This window comes from Lissotriton vulgaris, chromosome 4_1 (assembly GCF_964263255.1).
Source record: "Lissotriton vulgaris chromosome 4_1, aLisVul1.2, whole genome shotgun sequence".
In the NCBI taxonomy this organism is placed as follows: Eukaryota; Metazoa; Chordata; class Amphibia; order Caudata; family Salamandridae; genus Lissotriton; species Lissotriton vulgaris.
Genome location: NC_141691.1, coordinates 27,469,994 through 27,487,112, shown reverse-complemented (window position 1 = coordinate 27,487,112; position 17,119 = coordinate 27,469,994).

The window sequence follows — 17,119 nt, the reverse complement described above, 5'->3', positions numbered from 1 at the left end:
ACATTGATCCAAAAGAAAGTTCAGATCTCCTAGGACCGTGAAAGCACTTTCCGTGGATCCCGGGAGATAGCTTAATAGCAAATTGCATAGCTTCGCAAGATGTTGATGGGATAGGGGTCGTTCTAACAGGATATGAGTCTCTCGCTATTACAGCCAGCCCACCTCCTCTTTGTCTGGGCCTGTCCTGGCAGTAGGCTTTGTATCCCTCTGGTACTGCTATAGCTAGGTCTGGTTGTGATGTATCATCGGTCCATGTCTCAGTGACAAACAGCACATCTAGTGTAAAATCGGTTATGAGATCAAAGATCTCCTGCCTGTGCTTTCCGAGTGAACGCGCATTGATGAGGGCGAAGGTAATGGCAGTATTTCTACCGTTTTTTGATGGCAAAATGTTGACGTCAGATAGTCGTAACGGTATTGAGTAATTACAGTGGGGGCAATAGGTGACACGGTGGCTGTGTATCTCTGATGGCGTTACGTTTATGCAACGGATATTGGGCGCTGGCCGCAGTGCCAGTAGATCTTGGCTAGTGTACATCATTTTGATGTCTGACGCGGTTTGGGCCGGGATTGTGGCCCTGGGCCCGGACCCGGCGCGGAAGGGCGCAGACGGGCTTGCCTCTGGCGCGTCTCCGGTGCGCCGCCGGCGCGCCCGCTGCGCCCGCCCGCTGCGTGGACGGGATGATTCTTCCCCAAGCTAGAGCCCTCTAATCTCCACGACTGCCTCTCCAACGTCCATCGGTGGATGAGTGATTCCGCCCTTAAATTAAACGGATCCAAAACAGAGATCCTGCTCCTAGGACTCAACACCACGAACCTTCCCCCTAACATCTGGCCCGCCTGCATGGGTGAACCCCCCACCCCCAAGACGGAGGTCAAGAGTCTGGGAGTGTGGCTGGAGACAGATCTCACCTTCAGGACACAGGCGAGAAAGACAGCCGGCATTTGCTACGGACTACTCAGATCTTGCAGGAAGGTAATCCCCCTACTGCCATTCCAGTCGTGTCTCTTGCTGATCCAAGGCCTAATTTTATCCAGGCTGGACTACAGCAACGCCATTTATCTGGGAGCTCCGGAATCCACTTTCCAAACTTTGCAAAAAGCCCAAAATGCCGCAGCCCGACTTCTTACGAACACCCCAGCCAGAACATCAGCCAAGCCCGCACTGAGGAAGCTGCACTGGCTCCCAATCAGGTAAAGGGTAACTTTCAAGGCCCTCTGTCTGGCCCACAAGGTACTGAACAACACAGGCCCCCCAATCCTCAACAACTGGATCACACCCTACAGACCCACGAGAGCGCTTCGATCCGAACATGGAAACTTCATCATGATCCCCAGGGTGAAGAAGGCCCGTGCAGGTGGCCGCCGTTTCTCAGTCAATACGGGCAAAAAATGGAACGCACTCCCCTCGAACCTCAGAGCAGAACCTAATCTCCTACGGTTCAGGAAGTCTCTTAAAACCTTACTCTTCCCTTGAGCCGTCTTCATTCCCGACCTTCATCCCTTGGGAGCACGAGGTTCAGCGCTGGGATACCCGCTGGGTGACTACGCGCTCTAGAAAAACCTAAAATAAATAAATAAATAAATAAAATAAATTTTATGCATAGAAAGGGGCGAGAAGGGCGGGTAGGTTGAAGGACTAGAGCGCAACCCTTACCTCCTCAAGATGGCGGGTGAGGTTGGTCAGGTCACGTGACCGCGCCTGGAAAGGGCAGCGCTATGACCAAGTGAAATCAGAAATCGCGCCTCAGCGAAGCAGTCTCGCTGTAAGGTGAGCAATTGAGCAATTGTTTGTACTCCTAAAATTAAAAGCACAGATAAAAAGGTATTTGTCCTCTGCACGGACAATTACGTAACAAATAGCGTTTTTTAAAAAAGAAAAGCAGGAGAATCCCCCGGCTTCCGCCTCAGGGGAGAACAATTATTAAAATCAAGGTTTTTGCCTAAGCGAGAGATATCCGCCCCTTAAGTAGTCTAGGAGGGCGGGTGGGTTGAAGGACTAGAGCGCAACCCTTACCTCCTCAAGATGGCGGGTGAGGTGGGTCAGGTCACGTGACCGCGCCTGGAAAGGGCAGCGCTATGACCAAGTGAAATCAGAAATCGCGCCTCAGTGAAGCAGTCTAGCTGTAAGGTGAGCAATTGAGCAATTGTTTGTACTCCTAAAATTAAAAGCACAGATAAAAAGGTATTTGTCCTCTGCACGGACAATTACGTAACAAATAGCGTTTTTTAAAAAAAAGAATAGCAGGAGAATCCCCCGGCTTCCGCCTCAGGGGAGAACAATTATCAAAATCAAGTTTTTGAAGTGATAAGAAGTTTCATCTTCTTCAGGACTCTAGATACTTCACAACAAGCATCTCCTGATAACTTGTGGTATTGTAATTTGTTATCATGCTCCACTGGCAGCATCAGTAGACGATGCAAAGTAATACCTTAAATGTTATGTGCTGCCAGACCAGTTGGAGCGGTGACAACACAAGACAGCGATGACTCAGTCCTTTTCTGCAAATAACATGAAATTGCTTTAATGAGGAAACTTTTTCCAGTTCCTGCTTCTCCACTCATGTACAGTCGGATAGGCTTCAACGACATACATGAGCACTGTTTCTTCTCATGACTTAATCCATGATCAATTTGGTTGGTAACTTCGCCATATATTTTCCTCTGCTCAACGTTAAGTTGTCTTTCTAAATTTTCTAAGTTAACCACATCCTCCTGAGCATGTGCCATGGCTCTTTCCACTTTAATCATGGCAGTGGCAGCTTCATTTTCGATAACTGGTCCTCCTAGTGGATCCTGACTCAATGAAACAGAACTCTGACTGTCCTGAGAACTGTCTCTAGCAATCTCGGCTGCTATTGTTGCTTCCTGCTCGATTTCTGCATTCAACATTTCTAGATATTTTGGGAAAACAGGACATTCTATGGACTCCTTGGCTGCATTGAAAGAGTCTTCGTAACAGGAGCAGTTCCTCTTCTGCACGCCAAGGCTTGAAAAGTTGCAAAAGAGCTAAATAGAAAAACTCTTTTCTTTCTGGAGATTCGCAATCCAATTTTCGATGATTTACCAATAGACATTTTTTTTGCTTGACCAGACATCCCTCACTTCCAATTACAGCATACACTCCTTTATCAATATCTTCTGTGATGTTCCTCTTGAAAATGTAATTTTGTAGAACCTCATACAGACAAAAATTCTCCAAGTGACTGCTTCTATTTGGATAATATGTATCCAACATGTTGGTCTTCAAAATATCTGTACTGCTTGGCTCCTTCTCCGCCAAATACTCAATTTCCCGTACAGGTTTGAGAACTTGATTACGCGTTGCAGCAAGACCAAGACTTGCCCAAATGATACTCCTAGATTTGGCATAGAGACTTGCTGAAGATAACCGGTCAGAACATTCATAAGCTCCGATTTCTCGATGCAACAACATCTTCAGACTGAAACTGTACAACTTCTTACTGAGGCTCTTTTCATGGGAAATGTCCTCCCACATATCCTTGAGTTCTGTCTTTTCTTTTTTTGTGATGTAAGACGTCACATACCGAGCCACAGCCATACAGTTGTCAGCCACAAACTGTATATCCATGTTAGCATTCCACATGGACAAAATCACTGGGTTGTAGTTATTGATGTTCTTGGACTCTTCGTTTCTCTTCAAATTGTATGTATTTTCGGGTGATTTCCTCGTCACATTACATCGCAGCGAAGACATCAAATTGCTCACTCTTCCTTTAGATATCACCAATCATGGAAATCCAAAACGACATTTTGTATAGTACTTGTTCTTGTTTCTAAATTTACGACGACAGTACTTTCCACAACGATGGCTTTGAAACCGTAAAACTTGTTCTCTTAGACTTTTGTCTTCCTTTGTCTTTGGAACAGCACATGTAGAATACTGTTCTATGAAATTCATCACTAAGTCATCCGGATCTGTTCCAAATTTGGGTGCATCTTTGATCCATAGCAGCATATGTATATGAGGAGCACCTCGTGCTTGATACTCCTTTCTCCAGAAGAAATCCAACACCTCTCCAAGAGGTGGATTTTTCTTGTTCGTAATGAAAGACATCATAGCTTCAAATCTATGATTGAAGTACCTGCATACATTCACTGGATCCAAAGAGCACAGTTCTCCGGGTGTCTTGAATTCAATATTTTCAATGTTTCCATTTGACTCTCGTAGAAATTCAAGTAAGTCTTCCCAGCCATACTCAGCACAGCTGAGAGTGAGGAACCATGTGGGAGTTCCTAAGTTCCTCAGCATACTTTTTAAGTCACCATGATGACGGTACCAATACTCATTAGTACCACGCTGACATGCCATCAGATTAATCAGGTGAGAATCCAAAATACTGTCTTGCGAATTGACTTTATCCATAAAGTCCCTTGCTGAGATATTTCGCAGTTGTAAACCACTTTTCAGGATGTGGTTCACTGCATAAGACAGTCCAGACAGATCACTTTCAAACAGGAGATGAAACAAATAGGGAATGCATTGACGAAACCTAGAATCTTCTGCATACAATCGTAAAGTCCGGTATTCAGAAGCAGGAATTTGATCAGGTCGCTCATCATATCGTCCTCCTCGACCTGTGGGAAATAACTGTGGAAAACACCGAGCTTCCAAACTTTCCTCCCAAACACTAATGGGACTCCCTTTGGCTTGTTTCATTTGAAACAACTCAATGGCATTCCCCATGACTTCCTTGGAATGCAAAGGATGAACACTATAATGTTCATATATTTCTTCATTTTTAGACGCTTCTACTTTCTCAATTTGTCCAGCAGACAATTCGCTGTCTTCTTCTTCACTTACTTCCTCTTCTGCAACACATACATTCTTGTAGTACTCATTGTTTTTTATCAAATACAATGTTGCCTTTTTGACTTTCCTAACATCCACTAAATCTTGCCAGATTTTCTTACTCTTTGTCGGAACACCATTTACTAGGATAACCAGAGGTTCCTCTTCCAATTTCTCTACTCCAATTGTATTAATGTTTTTCTTCAAATCTAAAGGCAAATAAACAACTCTTCCCTTTAATCCTCTCTGTAAATCTGATGGAGGCAATTTCCCTGTCTTTGGCTCCATTCGTACAATAGCCTGAAAGGGATGCACACTTTGAATCAAAATAGATTCATAAGTATTTAAATCCTTTAATTCAGAAGGAATGTCAACCAATTCCAGATTATTATGAACCGCTCTAGTAGGCATCCGGTTTTGGTTTCATTTGTTAAAACAATAAGTACACATACGTTGGTCCGATCCCAAATCAAAACAATTTTCTACCATCAAGTATGTAGCAAAATCCTTCCATTCACTATTGTTTTCCATTTCACTTTTTGCATATAAATCCACTAACTTAGTCTGATTCTTATAATAAATCCGTCGACAACACACACAAGTGAAATTAGGCCTCTTACTTGATTTCACCTGAAAGATGGAAATGTCCTTGTGAAACATATCTATATTAGAAATCTGTACACTGTCTTCCACATTACCTTCTTCTACTGGGTCAATTTCAACATTGTTCTCTTTACTAGCAAAGTAACAGAACTCAATTTCTTCACAAATATTTTTCACATGTTGTTCTGAACCATGCAAAAGAGCACTGCTCAATTGTTTAAGCATAATTGCTGGACTCTTAGCATAATACAACATTCTCACTAATTTCCTCTCTTTATTATGATGCACTGCTAGCATCCTGAAATGATGAAAAACACTCTGGCATACTCTTCTGGAAAGACAAGCCAGGGAATGCCCATGCAAACCTGTTACTTCTCTCACTCTGCAAGGATCTAAATCTTGCAACAACTTCATTTTCTGTTTTAAACTTTTCTTATTAAATGTACGTACAAAATCACAAAACAAATTGATGGAATCCTGTCGCACACTACAAATGCTGCTACATTTCCATGTGTAGACTGGTCCCTTAGGACGTCTTCCTAAAATCTCATCACCTAACACCTCTTCTGCATCTGCAGACACAAGTTTTTCTTTTTCAACCGGACAACCATCTTTTACCTCATATGCTCGACCACTGGTGTCAACTGCATGCACCAAATCATTGTCCTGAAAGTAACTCTCCTCATTGAAAAATGCCTCACAACTTGAACTATGCATCCATTCTCCTGAGAATACTTCACAAAAATTACTTCGATTAACTACTCTCTTCCATCTACTATTTGATTTGAAATCAGAAATTACCTTGTTTAGTTTCCTAATTCTATTGATTACCAAAATAAATAACTTTCGCTTAATTTCGAAAGCCTGATCAATAATTTTCTCCACATTTTTCTTTTTCTTATAAAATGTCACTTTCTGTTGGCCTTTCTTAAAAAAATTTAACAAATTGACAATTATCCTATTGCGGAACATTCGCCTACGAATGTCCCTGAATTGATTTTCCCTTCTACGCACAGACTTATCTTCTGCTCTAGCAGAAACTTTTTTGACGGGCCTTTCCTTTTCCTTTAAATTGTCTCTCTTCTTATGCACTAAAACATGTTCAATACTGGTATTTTTTTGTCTGCAAATTGTTTTTAAAAATGATTTTATTTTCTTACCCGGAGCTTTTTCGGCAACTTGATACGATTTAAAATTACAGGACTGTTGCAAATCTTTACCAAGATGGAGTGTAAGTCGCTTTGCTTCTTTTAGTTGTCTCTGCCTTGAGGGCATTTTTAAAGTTTTCTAAAGATCTTCAGTTAAATCTGTGGAAAAATATTAAAAAAATTGATATTAACCACTATTACCAAACAGTAAACCAATAACAGTAGGCAAACAATTAGCACACTAGATGTCAATTCTATCTACAGTAATTTAACAACATAGACAAAGGGGGCATATTTACAAGGCACTTGCACCATGGGGGAAATGAGTTAACATTCCAAGAACACATAGGGTCGTATTTACAAGGACCTTGCACCAGGTTAAAGTGACTTAAAATTGCCAAGCAGACATGAGGGCGTATTTACCACACTCATGCACCAGAGGGAAGTGAATTAAAATTGCCAAGCACACATGAGAGCGTATTTACAAGGCCATTGCACCAGGAAGAAGTGACTTGAAATGGCAAAGCACACATGAGGGTGTATTTACAACACCCTTGCACCAGGGGGAAGTGACTTAAAATTACCAAGCAGACATGAGGGCATATTTACCACACCCATGCACCAGGGGGAAGTGAGTTAAAATTGCCAAGCACACATGAGGCCGTATTTACAAGGCCCTTGCACCAGCAGGAAGTGACTTAAAATTGCCAAGCAGACATGACGGCGTATTTACCACACCCATGCACCAGGGGGAAGTGAGTTAAAATTGCCAAGCACACATGAGGGCGTATTTAAAAGACCCTTGCACCAGCAGGAAGTGACTTAAAATTGCCAAGCAGACATGACGGTGTATTTACCACACCCATGCACCAGGGAGAAGTGACTTAAAATTGCCAAGCAGACATGAGGGCGTATTTACCACACCCATGCACCAGGGGGAAGTGAGTTAAAATTGCCAAGCACACATGAGGGCGTATTTACAAGTCTCTTGCACCAGGAGGAAGTGACTTGAAATGCCCAAGCACACATGAGGGTGTATTTACAAGACCCTTGCATCAGGGGGAAGTGACTTAAAATTACCAAGCACACATGAGGGCATATTTACAAGGCCCTTGCACCACCATAAGGTGTGGCCTATGCAGAGGTATGATGGATTGTCTGTCTGCCATGGTAAAACTAAGAAATATCTAGGAGCAAAAAGGCAGGTCTTGCAGTCACAAAAGTGTGTTTGAGGTGAGGCCTACTCAGGTTTGCAGATGACATTTTGGCTTGTTGAAGAGTACAGAGGACATAATACATGTGCAGGCCAACAGATGAAGTCAGTCATCTCCACTGCACACTTCAACAAAGGCCAGACCTCCTCTGTCTCCCTGGACAGGCCTAAACCTCATCTGCACAATGTGATTAGTAATGTTAGGAAACACAGGTGATGTAATTGAAAAACGTGCAAATATTTTTGCTCATTTCACAATCACATCACCTGTGTTTCCTCAGCTTAGGTATCTCATTGAGCAGATATAGTCTAGCATATCCAAGAGTACGCAGAAGGTGAGGACTGTATGCAGCAGTACAATGTACATAATTCTCCTCCAATGACAATTACAGAAGCCTCAGCATATCCATGCCCCCTAAACAGTCCTAAATGTATATCATAATTATCATAGTGACTATGAAACTCTACCAGTACATATTGTGAAACCTAAATGACTTCAAGAAACGAGTTTTTAAACCATCAAACAAGCAAATTATTCTCCCATATTCATGTTGAGAAATGAAATATTTATTTAAAAAAGCAGACCCCTTGTTGTCCTTCTCATAAATGTGAAAAGTATTTCTTTTAAAAAAAAAAACGATTTTCTGGTCATAATTTCAAAACACAGCACAGCTCCTATGTACAAGCACACCCTAGCTGGCTTCCTTATTTTCTCCAAAAAGCATACTAATCTCCTTCTAAATTAAAGGAATCTTTTCTCACCTTAGCACGATTTTTAAACACATCATGTAAGCAAATTATATGGCTGAGATACCCGCCACCCCCTCTCAACACACTCCCCAAGGATGGGAAACCGGAAACAGTTCTGAACTTTTGGAAGACGGGAGGGAGTGACCCTCCCGGCCGTATTTATTAAAATATGAAACAAAATTAAAACATTAAAATAACAGTTTCATATTATGTACAATTTCATTACCACATTGCGATGTTTGGCTAACCTTAACATATTCTCTAATACAAAGGTTCTCCTAGCCGAACTAACATCCTACAAAACATTAACTTGAAATTTTGAAATTGTACATCCTAACGTTTAAGGGCCAACGGCAAGGTCGTAACCGGTGTCAAGATCCCTAAACCAGAAATATCCCCCTCACTTGTGAGGGGCGACCGCACAGAGGTGTACCTCAAGTGCAACTACCAATTTCCCTTGACTTGACGGGGGCCCCAATAAACTCGACGCCACTTAAAGGTCGTCCGAGGACTCGTGTGAGGTATCTAGAAGGTAGTGTAGACCCCCTCCCAAACCCCACACAACTTACCACATCTGCCGTCGCAGATATCCTGGCCCCGGGAAATTCCCCAGGAGGGGGCTGTAACCCCTCCTACCCAGGAAGGGGCCTTGACCGCCTTTCCTTTCCTTTCGGCGGCCCATCCTTAGAAGGGACCGCCTACCCGTTGAGGGGCCAATGGCCACCTCCCTCGAGCGCTCCCATCCGTAATGGGTGACGCCCACTCATAGGGATCTTCCAATTAGTGCTCACCGATCATGACCTTACCGCCCGACCAAAATAAATACGACAATTCTAACTAAATTACTAAAATGACTAAATTACTAAAAGACAGTAACAAACAGCTTATCAACAAGCAAAATTACGGATCAACACTAGTGCAGGATTACTTTATTTGAGAACATACTACGAATTGACCATTCTTTATTGCATAATCAAACTTATCACGATCATCATCACAACCTGCAAAAGTTAGCGTTATCACATCATACTTTATTCAAAACCACTCGCTGTCCTCAGGGGCTGGTGGGCGGGTCAAAATTGGCTCTTCGTTCCGTCTCGAGCTCACGTGCAGCGAGGGGGTGCAGCTTCAGAGCACAGGAACAAGAGGATGCGTTCTTGGCTTGTTGCTCCTTTTATCCGTCTTCAGGGCGGGCGTAAACCCGGCCCCGCCTGCCCCTAGGGCGTGGCCGGCCACGTCAGTGTCTAGGCCAGCCCACTCTAGGGCGGGAAAAAGCGCGCCCCGGCTACGCCGCTTCGGGCATACCAGCCAAGGCTCGCCTCCCGCCCAAAAATGGCTTCCCGGGGGGCTCGTGGTACTCCGCCATACGTTCGGGGGGACCGAATGGTCGCCCCTTTCCATATGGCTGAGATACCCGCCACCCCCTCTCAACACACTCCCCAAGGATGGGAAACCGGAAACAGTTCTGAACTTTTGGAAGACGGGAGGGAGTGACCCTCCCGGCCGTATTTATTAAAATATGAAACAAAATTAAAACATTAAAATAACAGTTTCATATTATGTACAATTTCATTACCACATTGCGATGTTTGGCTAACCTTAACATATTATCTAATACAAAGGTTCTCCTAGCCGAACTAACATCCTACAAAACATTAACTTGAAATTTTGAAATTGTACATCCTAACGTTTAAGGGCCAACGGCAAGGTCGTAACCGGTGTCAAGATCCCTAAACCAGAAATATCCCCCTCACTTGTGAGGGGCGACCGCACAGAGGTGTACCTCAAGTGCAACTACCAATTTCCCTTGACTTGACGGGGGCCCCAATAAACTCAACGCCACTTAAAGGTCGTCCGAGGACTCGTGTGAGGTATCTAGAAGGTAGCGTAGACCCCCTCCCAAACCCCACACAACTTACCACATCTGCCGTCACAGATATCCTGGCCCCGGGAAATTCCCCAGGAGGGGGCTGTAACCCCTCCTACCCAGGAAGGGGCCTTGACCGCCTTTCCTTTCTTTTCGGCGGCCCATCCTTAGAAGGGACCGCCTACCCGTTGAGGGGCCAATGGCCACCTCCCTCGAGCGCTCCCATCCGTAATGGGTGACGCCCACTCATAGGGATCTTCCAATTAGTGCTCACCGATCATGACCTTACCGCCACAGGCCGGATAGTTGACCGGCTATCCGGACCCCCCTCACACTCCTACCTAAAGGTCATGTCTTAAAGTCCTCAGCCAAGCTATCAGGTCTCCTATGAGTAACTCGTTCCCCACCCGGGACAAGTGAACACCATCCCCCAAATACATACTGTCCCCTTTAATACAACCATGCGAAATAGAATACAGTGTACTTGAACGGAACAATCTACTCACTTTATTATTAATCTTCCTTACTGAATGATTCAGAGCAGAAACTGAAAGAGCCCCCCGCCACACTTTTCGTGGGATCATATGGGACCATGCAATCTTGCACCCTGGAACTCTTCTCGCTAACCAACTTACAGTGGAAAGCATCGCCTCAAGAAGAAGTCGTCTACCAGTGGTCACCAAATCATTGCCCCCAAGATGTACTATGACTATAGCCGGCGGTGACCTCGTCCGCCCTAACAAACCCTCGAAAAATGATTGAAACTGGTCAATACAGAGCCCGCCCTTTCCGTAGAAGGACACACTGTACCCGTATTCCCCAGCCACGTGAATCATGTCACCTGCTTTGAATACGTCCGCGGCACGCCTCACGTATGAGTGGCCCACGACCCACACCTCCTTTTTCACAGCCGGTGATGTTTGACCGCTGGCCCGGTGTTGGGTCGACTGCATAGTCCGCCCCGCCTCGTAGGCTTGCGCAACTGAAAGCCAAACAAAAACAAGAAGCGTGAGTACATCATTACAGCTTCACAACATGTGCAACCGCACATACCTTTTATAACAGTTGGAGGACCAACGCCCCACACGTTTAACTTGTTCGATATTCAGACCCCTGGCTGTAGCCTCTGTAGCAGCCCCTATCCGAAAGGAATGGGTCCCAAACTCGCCGGGGTTCAAGCCCGCAGCGGAAATCGACATCGCAAGCACCCGCTGAAACTGAAACCTCGTCAGTGGGGTGGCGTCAGCGTGTCTCAACAAGGTCCCCCCCCATGATGCCACCCTTTGCGCTAAATAATCCTCTACGCAACTTACCGGGCACATGGAGGACCCGGGAATCCTTTGTATGATTATGCAGTCCCCCATCGCACCCTGATCGGTCTTGGACCTGACAAACGAGACAGTCATTGTCTCCCCTCTGACCTGAACATGCTCTCGGCACAGTCCCCCCATCACATCCCGCTTGTTCCTCGCCACTAGTTCGCTTACCCGCATAGCCCCATGGAATGCCAGCGCAAAAGCGGCTCGGAATAACACCGTTTCATACTGGGATGAACACGTTGAAGGGAGTACCGATAATAACAGGTCCAGCCTATCCAGACCTATCGTGCGCCTTTCATCTACTCTGCGACCCTCAAGGCGTTGCCACCCACGTAGCGCTTTTTGTACAACGAAAGACGCTGTCGGGTCCTGGATCCCATAAGCCCTTGCCACAAAGGAAATGGCTGCCCGATGCCTCTGGGCCGTAGCCACTGATTTGCCTGCCTGATGTAAAGACAGCAGGAATTTTACTACCCACTCCTCCTGGCCCCAAAGCTCCCCTCTAGCAGTCCCCAAAAAGGACAAATAGGAACGGAACGCCCCTTCATATGCCTTCCTCGTCCTGGGTGCTAAACTCTCTCCCACGAGGTTTCGTAGTTCGGGGCACCGAGAGACCAGAGAGCTTCGGGAAAGGGTGCCGCCACCGGGTCCGCTGTGGGCAGAAAACCCCAAAAGGCCTGCATACGGAAATGAGAAAGCGCATCAGCTGCTTGGTTCATCACCCCCGGCACATGTCTTGCCTTAAATAGCACATTCAATTGCATACACAACAAAACAATTTCTTTAAGCAGTCTCAGAATCCATTTGCATCGTGCCGCCTGGCTATTGATACACTCAACCAGGGTCATGTTATCAGACCAGAACACCACAGAGTGATCTCTGAACCCCTCGGGCCAAGTTTTCAGGGCCACCAGAATGGGGAACAGTTCAAGAAAAGCAATGTTACTCGTCAGCCCACCCTCATGCCACCATGACGGCCATTTTTGAGCCGACCATTGTGTGCCAAATATGGCACCAAAACCAATGCTCCCTGCCGAATCTGTCCACAGCCCCAGCTCCTCGGAGGACACCGCCGGTTTGTTCCAGACAACTCGACCATTGAAATCCGCCAGGAATGCCAACCAAATGCGCATGTCCTGGCGAACCTCTGCCGAGAGCCTCGTGCGATGATGACCCTCCTTCAGGCCGACCATGGCCTGAGCGATCGAGCGGGAAAAGGGGCGGGCCATTGGCATTACTCTCAGGGCAAAATTCAACTGTCCCACCAATTGTTGTAATTGATGTAGCTTAACCTTGGACTCACTAATACACGTTTCCAGGGATGCCCTGAACCTTAGCACTTTGTCTCCCGGTAAACGAAAACAACCTTCCTCTGAATCGAGCTCGATCCCTAGAAACTCGAGGCAAGTCGAAGGACCCACAGTCTTACCTGGTGCCAATGGCACACCAAAATGATTCATCAAGACACAAAATTCATTCAAAGCCTGACCACATTCCGGATCCCCGGCTGCCCCCAGAAACAAAAAGTCATCGAGATAATGCATGACCTGTTGAAACCCCCTCTTCCTTGTGAAGACCCATTGCAGGAAACAACTGAATTTCTCAAAATAGGCACAAGATATAGAGCACCCCATTGGCATACATCTATCCATGTAATAGTGACCCTGAAACATGAAACCAAGAAGACGCTGATCGTCTGGATGTACCGGGAGCAACCGGAACGCTGACTCGATATCAGATTTTGCCATCAGCGCACCGGGCCCTAGGCGATTCAATATGGCTACGGCCTCATCGAAAGATGCGTACCGCACCGAACACACTTCCGGGTCTATCGCATCGTTTACGGAAAGACCACGTGGGGCTGACAAATTATGTATCAGCCGAAACTCGCCCGGGTCCTTCTTGGGCACCACCCCTAAGGGGGAACAAACAAAGTTAGCAACCGGTGGCACATTAAATGGACCGGCGACTCGACCTCGAGCCACCTCCTTCCCAATCTTCTCCTGTACCACGGTCGTATGTTGCAAGACTGATATTTGGTTTTTACATTTCGCTACACCCTGAAACTCCCCCACTGGGATGCGGAAACCATATGCAAACCCGTTCCGCAACATCCCAGCGGAAGCGTGATCCGGGTATTCGCTGAGCCAAGGAATCATTGCCATGGTATCAATTGGAGTAGGTAAAGGCACCCCTCGGACTATTTCAGACCTGTTTGGCGCCTCCTCTACCCCCGTTATCACCCGTTTTGGCTCTGCACATGGACTCAGGATGGGATGATTGCCCACACCCACCACATTCGTGCCTAAATTTGCATGACCCCTGGGGCCTCGTACATTTACCCTTGTTAAAGTTCCAACAAATTCCCCTTTTACCTGTGGTGCCGTTCGGCCTCGAGTGGTAGTCGTTACTCGTACCTGATCAAAAAGGCGTCCCAGCATATTGGCGGGAGGATTCGCCCACACTACTCCCTACCAATGGCAAATTCAACATACCAGTATCCTCCATTTTTGACCATGACACAGAATCGTAACAATCCCAAGTTAAGTTTTTATCATGTTCTTTCGCTTTTCTGAAAATATTATTGTAACAGAACCACTGATTGCCCCCATATGATACAGAATACCCCATGATCCGTGACTGATAAATCGGCAATTCGGACAGTAACTCGGGCCTACGTTCACCCAGGATGGATGTAAAAATCCCCCACGCTTTGCCCCAATTGCCAATGTTTTCATTTACCTTAAAGGCGGCCATCTTTGCGCGCCAAACACTCGGATGCATGAGTTCCTTTTGGCTCTTAACATGCTCCATCTCATAATGATCGGTAAGCAACGAGAAGATGTTTACATACTCATCTGCCCATATCTTCTCTTTAATAGCCATAGGGACATGTTGACCCAACTTTTCCCTTCGTGAAGGTGCAGACTCATCCCTCGCAATCGGCAATGGCCGCTTACCTGAACCAGAAGCTGTATCTGCGGCTGAGCCTGTCCCAGGTGGTTTTTCTACTGCCGCAGCCGGCGCGATAACTGGCGATGCTGCCTTCGCCGCCTCCCTCGTTTCGCGCAGTTGCTTCATCAACACCCGTGCGTCGTCAGCCGTGGCGCCCTCGCTATCTTTACCCAACCACGCTGCTAATTGTGCTGCCAGCTCGGGCGGCATATCCTCCCCGGACACGGGGGTGACCACCACGGGAATCGGATTCCCCTCTGCCGGCACCGGAGTCGGCCCTTCGAGTGGGGTACAGGGAACCGGGACGTCTCCCCCTGCTGCTCCCCTTCTGGGCCTCTTGCCTTTTCCTCCCGGAGCTGTTCCTGCCAAAGGACGTTTCGGTCCCCCTTCCCGTCTTTATCCGCCATTCGCTTCTTTAGGTCGGTCACCTCTTTCATAAGAATGCGCAGCATCTGGTCGGTAGTCATTCGCTTTCCAACTTTCTTAGGCATTCTCCGACAGAGTATCTGTAAGACAAACAAGAAAGATTAACACGCTCAAAATTGGCTCTTCGTTCCGTCTCGAGCTCACGTGCAGCGAGGGGGTGCAGCTTCAGAGCACAGGAACAAGAGGATGCGTTCTTGGCTTGTTGCTCCTTTTATCCGTCTTCAGGGCGGGCGTAAACCCGGCCCCGCCTGCCCCTAGGGCGTGGCCGGCCGCGTCAGTGTCTAGGCCAGCCCACTCTAGGGCGGGAAAAAGCGCGCCCCGGCTACGCCGCTTCGGGCATACCAGCCGAGGCTCGCCTCCCGCCCAAAAATGGCTTCCCGGGGGGCTCGTGGTACTCCGCCATACGTTCGGGGGGACCGAATGGTCGCCCCTTTCCAGTCTCCCAGATTCCTGGGAGAAGTACCTTAAAATTGTCTAGCACACATAGGGGCGTATTTACAAGGCACATGCACCAGGGGAAAATGACTTAAATTTGCAAAGCACTCATGAGGGTGTATTTACAAGAACCTTGCACCACCTTTAAAGTCACTTTTAAAATGGGGAAAATGACGTGAATGTGTCTCATAAGCCTTGTAAATATGCCCCCATGTTGACTATGTAATTCTTGCAAAACATATTGTGAAACCTAAATGACTTCAAGAAATGAGTTTTTAAACCAACAAACAAGCAAATTATTCTCCCATAGTCATGTTGGGAAGTGAAATATTTATTTAAAAAAGCACACCCCATGTTATCGTTCTCATAAATGTAAAAAGCATGTCTTTTTGTTAAAAAACGATTTTCTGGTCATAATTTGAAAACACAGCACACCTCCTATGTACAAGCACACCCTGTCAGTACTAATACTTCACATTATCTATAATTATAATTTGTCAAAGAAGCAAAATCTTTTTGGAAAAAATAATGAAAACACTTGACACAAAAGAACATTTTAAATGTACAGCTGACTTCCTTATTTTCTCCATAAACTATACTACTCTCTATCTAAATTAAATGATTTTTTTCTCACCTTAGCAAATGCTTTTTGAATTTCAAAACAGTCTCAGAAACACACCAATTTTTCTTTAGCAGAGCAAAAGGTATGCACTCCAGAGGTTGCAGCCAACAAAGGCACTGAAATGCTGAAATTCATCACACATATCTCTCATGTGACCTAATCAAACCTCTTCCCTCACTTTTTTCAAATCAACACCCTTCCCCCCTCTGCTTTTAAAAAGAGCTAAAAATCAGCCAAGGGAGGCACTTCTGGAAGAAAGGACTAACAAACCAGACCAGATCCCACTCACATGTGTCACCACATACAACAGTCTCTCAAACATCATGAAAAAGAGCGTAAACAAACATTGGAATATTGTAAAAACCTTTAAAAAGGACTGGAAAAAACCCCTTTTTTCTTTCAAAAAAGGACGCAGTTTAAGAGATGCCCTGGTACACACACGCCCAAAAGAGAAACCACAAAATATGACACCATCAGTGACAACAACATGGGGTCTCCCTAAAGTTACCGGGCACTACCCCTGCTTGGACTGCAGTGTGTGCCACTTAACACAAGCTACCAAAACACTGGCACTAGAAGAAGGGAAAGTGTGGACCCAACGTGGACATACTAATTGCAACTCGATCAATGTGATCTACTTGATCACCTGTCCTTGCCAGCTCCGGTACGTAGGCATGACCACTAGAAAAGTGAAACAACGGATCTGCGAGCACCGCAGCAACATAAGGTGCAAAAAAGTAACAACAAAACTGAGTCGCCACATCCTAGACAAAAATCACACCACCAACGATATGAGGTGGACTGTGATTGAAGCTATCGATGGTACAAGAAATGTACAAAACAGACTGTTCGAAAAAGAACAGCGTTGGGTATACCGTCTGGGGACAAATACCAACAGCCTCAACGACGATATCCCCTGGAATACGGTCCTATCGTGAACTCCCTGACTACCAGCTTCATGTGTATTT